Source organism: Castor canadensis, chromosome 16, assembly GCF_047511655.1.
Source record: "Castor canadensis chromosome 16, mCasCan1.hap1v2, whole genome shotgun sequence".
Lineage (NCBI taxonomy): Eukaryota > Metazoa > Chordata > Mammalia > Rodentia > Castoridae > Castor > Castor canadensis.
In genome coordinates, this window is record NC_133401.1 from 18,334,147 (window position 1) to 18,338,963 (window position 4,817).

At 45.1% G+C, this 4,817-nt stretch overlaps 1 pseudogene; it reads right to left on the reverse strand.

Annotated features, from left to right (window-relative positions):
- Positions 1 to 305: 305 nt before the first annotated feature.
- Positions 306 to 1,049, reverse strand: LOC109679352 (RNA-binding motif, single-stranded-interacting protein 1 pseudogene; annotated as a pseudogene).
- Positions 1,050 to 4,817: the final 3,768 nt, after the last annotated feature.

The following is a 4,817-nucleotide window of genomic DNA, read 5'->3' on the forward strand; positions in this document are numbered from 1 at the left end:
TCCACCCTCAGGCAATGCAAATAGGCTATAAAAACCCACTCCCCACCCTGGCCCACAGGATCACTGGTTTCCGGGTCTCCCTGCATTCTCCAATATGCAGTCTTTCTCTTCTCTTTCCTCCAACTAAATTCTCTACAAATAAAATCTTTCTGACCTCTGCTGTTGGAGTCTGCCTGTGCTTTCATTCTCAGAGCAAGCTCAAGAACCCTGAGCATCTGAAATTCCTGCGCGTGTCATCCGTGCATCATCACCAAGGGAGATAAGATGGCACCAGGGTGCTATAGGATATGTGGTTGAGGCCACACCTAAGAAGGACTCTGCACCTGGTAGGCAGATACAGAAGATGCAATATAGGATGTAAGAGAGTGGTCATTCGATTTGTAGCAATACTGTATAGTAAAGGATAAGACCATTCTGTATAGCAGCTGTAGGTGGGTCAGTAGTGAGTGTCAGTCCAGCCTTTCCTTCTCTATGCCATGGTCTTCCATTAGGGATGTATTTGTTTAGATTCTGTCTCTTCTGTCCTCCATCTGCAAACTTGCACAATAAAGGTTTTGTAGGAGCAGAAACTCCTGGTGGGGTCTTACTGAATTTTTCATTAAAGTGACTGATTACAGCTTTGCATTTTTCAATCCTGGCAAAGCCAACACCATGACTTGTGCTGCTGGAATCACATAGTGTCCTTGTAGAAATAACTGCCCGAACGGTTCGAGCACACTTTCAAATTCTTGCTCTTCCATGGACAGTAACAAATTAGAAATACACAGGTTTTAATACACAGGTTTGTAGGACCTTGTTCCTGCTGCTTTGCCATTTGAGCTTGAACCCCACTGGTCTGCAGGGCTCACACAACTTTCTGATCTGCTGCAGGATAGAATTTGCATTTGTTTGTTGTCTTATCTAAAATTGCCTTTGTCGAGACTATTTTGCCATATGGTTAGCAGAGCTTCGCCAGGTCCTGGTCAGTGGTGTGGGGGCAGGCCTCGGAATAGAGTTTTGCTTACTTGATCCCATCCTGAATTGCTATTGCTGCTACTGTTGTTATCCATCCTTTACAGCTAGCCTAAGCTCCCATGCCACAGAGCTTTTAGTGTCCACAGGCCTCTGTGTCATTTGGGCATGGAACTCACCAAGCAGAACAGGCTGCCTGGACCTCACTGTGGTGCGTAGGCACACCTGATGTCAGGGTGTGGTTCCAGTGGCCTGGCTAGGGAGGAAAAGTTTTCCTGGAGGCACGGCACAGGTACCTGTTGATCTGACATAATTTCTTCTCTTGTCTGCAGGGCCCACTAAATCACAGGCAGTGAAGGTTTGAAGAAATTAACTTCATTCACCAGTGTTTCCGGGGATTCCTAAGTACAGGTTCTGCTGAAAGGTACTTTTCACAAATGAAAGCCCAGAAATTCACTTACCCAAAAATAGTTAATATTCATTTATCACAGCCACCCTGTGGGTGTGTTTATGAGTGGGGGCGCATGTGTTTTAACATATTTCCTGGATCAGTGTCCTTTAGATACTCTGCTCCAAATAGTGCCAGTCAGGCATTCATCATGAAAGTCAGTAACTTTGGGTTGTTCTCCGCAATGCTATTCCTAGATCAAGTGTAATCAATTATCTGAGGAGGAAATAGTCAGTGTTCATTGAATATGGCCGGTGTATATCAGGCTATCGTGATGCATGTGTTTCCGTGCATCATTGGCCCTCCAAAATTGATTACCATTCAAGTGATGGATTGAGGCCTTGACTCTAGATTAGGCTTTAGTTGTTCATTGGCCTGAAGGTGGTAGTATGTCTTTTTTGCACGAACTTTGGTGTCACTTCGCATGTTTTTCTAAGCTTGATCCTTTCTTGAGAGCTGAAAGTGTCCCCTCATTAGCTTAAGGCCGGGATTTCAGCTATGGCAGGTTAGATTCGTCATGCCTTGAATGCAGGCAGGGTTCCTGGGTTTTTGTGTGCGTGCATGTGCGTGCGTGCGCGTGTGTGTGTGTGTGCTTGTGTTCCTGCCTGTCTGTCTTTGTGTGAATGTGTCTACATTTGTCTTTGCATTTAATATTTGTTGTATCTTCATGTATTAATTTCTTGGCTTTTTCTCATGCCTTCTCATACTCCCAAATTTTTCACACTCATTGAGTATATCTGCTGCGTAAGCCAGTAGAAGTCTCCTGGAATCAAAATCTATCATTAATACGGTGGCAATAGATGCAATGAAAAAAGCTATGTGATATTCAATGACTTCTTGTCTTGCTCACCGTTGTAATTAACTCGATAGAATGGAAGCAATTCACACCCAAGATAACAATTAGTAGATCCCTAATTTCAGTGTTTTGTGAGTGTGTGTGGGATATCTGTTGTTCCATTTGCTTTCACTGGTTTTTAGAAATTGGGCTCATTCCTGAAGTCTCTTGAGGAGCAGCCTTGTGTGGCATTGACTTTATGTCTTCAGTTCCACGAATGAAAGGTGTACTTTCATGTACTTTCATGATGTCCCTCAGAGAACCTTTTCAGAATTGAATGACCTTCCTCAGAGTTTCATGCTATTCTATGGTTTGTTGTGTTCCCGAAATCTGCCATTCTCCCGAGAGGTGGTATCAATTTCACTGTCTAGAGAATCCTAAGCAGTCCTAGGCTGTAGAGTGTGTGTGCGTGTGTATTCCTGAGATGAAAGTGAAGGAATTTCTGTGTCTAGAGGAAGTGAGTTCGTGTGGTCCCCTTGAGGCTCCTGGCAGTCAGTGTGTGCGTTTGCGTGTTTTGTTGAGGTTAGGAACACAGAAGCCCGGAAAACAGGCCCTGGTTCTTATGCTGTGACACTTGGTGTCCTCTCCCACCTGATGGGAGATGTAGTTCGGAGAAGGAACTTGTCCCATCCAAGGTGTAGGGAGTGTTCCTGGCTGATTGAACCGTAAAGGGCTTGAGTTGTTTTTGTACTCACCACGTGAAAGTCTTCCTCTTCTCCAAATTGTGGGTTCCAGATTGGGGGTCCTTTGGAACATGAGAGGAATGTCATGCCACTTCAACCTTGAATGAGCTGAGGAGGGAACATGGAGCAGAAAAGCAATCCCCAATTCAGAAGCTCTAGCCAGGAGTCTGCCACACAAGTGACTGGAGTCTGGAGGGGGAGGGGCCGTAGAGGCAGTGCTTAAGTGGTCTGACCAATCATGAAAGACTTGGCTGTGAGGTCACAGTGGGATCCTAGCCCCTGGAACATGGAGAGTGCTGAGGCAGCTCCTGCCTGGCCTGTTGCTATGGCAGCCCGGCCAGCCAAGCAGGAAGAAACTGGAGGGAGGTGGCCCTGTCTTGGTTGGAAGATGTGTCTTTTAATTGGGTCCTAGGGACCCGGGGCACGTATGGCAGGGGCCCACAGGTGACCTGAGCACATCAGGGTTGGGTGGATCCGTCCTTCACAGCTAGCCTAAGCTCCCATGGCACAGAGCTTTTAGTGTCCACAGGCCTCTGTGTCATTTGGGCATGGAACTCACCAAGCAGAACAGGCTGCCTGGACCTCGCTGTGATGCGTAGGCAGCCTTGGTTTCTGCCTCTAATCCTGACCACCTGATGCCAGGGTGTGGTTCCAGTGGCCTGGCTAGAGAGGAAAATGTTTCCTGGAGGCTCAGCACAGGTACCTGTTGATCTGATGTAATTTCTTCTCTAGTCTGCAGGGCCCACTAAACCACAGGCAGTGAAGGTTTGAAGAAATTAACTTCATTCACCAGTGTTTCCGGGGATTCCTAAGTACAGGTTCTGCTGAAAGGTACTTTTCACAAATGAAAGCCCAGAAATTCACTTACCCAAAAATAGTTAATATTCATTTATCACAGCCACCCTGTGGGTGTGTTTATGAGTGGGGGCGCATGTGTTTTAACATATTTCCTGGATCAGTGTCCTTTAGATACTCTGCTCCAAATAGTGCCAGTCAGGCATTCATCATGAAAGTCAGTAACTTTGGGTTGTTCTCCGCAATGCTATTCCTAGATCAAGTGTAATCAATTGTCTGAGGAGGAAATAGTCAGTGTTCATTGAATATGGTCCGTGTATATCAGGCTATCATGATGCATGTGTGTCCGTGCATCATCAGCCTGACAAAATTGATTGGAATTCAAGTGATGGATTGAGGCCTTGATTCTAGATTAGGCTTTAGTTTTTCATTGGCCTGAAGGTGGTAGTATGTCTTCTGTCCACGAACTTTGGTGTCACTTCGCATGTTTTTCTAAGCTTGATCCTTTCTTGAGAGCTGAAAGTGTCCACTCATAGCTTAAGGCCGGGATTTCAGCTATTGCAGGTTAGATTCGTCATGCCTTGAATACAGGCAGGGTCGTGTGTGTGTGTGTGTGTGTGTTTGCGTGTGTTTGTGTGTGTGCTTGTGTGCCTGTCTGTGTTTCTGTGTGTGTCTGTATTTCTCTCTGCATTTAATATTTGTTGTATCTTCATGTATTAATTTCTTGGCTTTTTCTCATACCTTGTCATACTCCCAAATTTTTCACACTCATTGAATATATCTGCTGCGTAAGCCAGTAGAAGTCTCCTCGAATCAAAATCTATCATTAATACGGTGGCAATAGATGCAATGAAAAAAGCTATGTGATGTTCAATGACTTCTTCTCTTACTCACCATTGTAATTAACTCAATAGATTGGAAGCAATTCACACCCAAGATAACAATTAGTGCATCCCTAATTTCAGTGTTTTGTGAGTGTGTGTGGGATATCTGTATGAGACCATATCAGAAAAACAACATAAAGCTTAAAGGGCTTGAGGCATGTGTCCAGTGATAAAGATCATGCTTAGCAAGCATAAGGCCCTGAGTTTAAAGCCCTGTACCA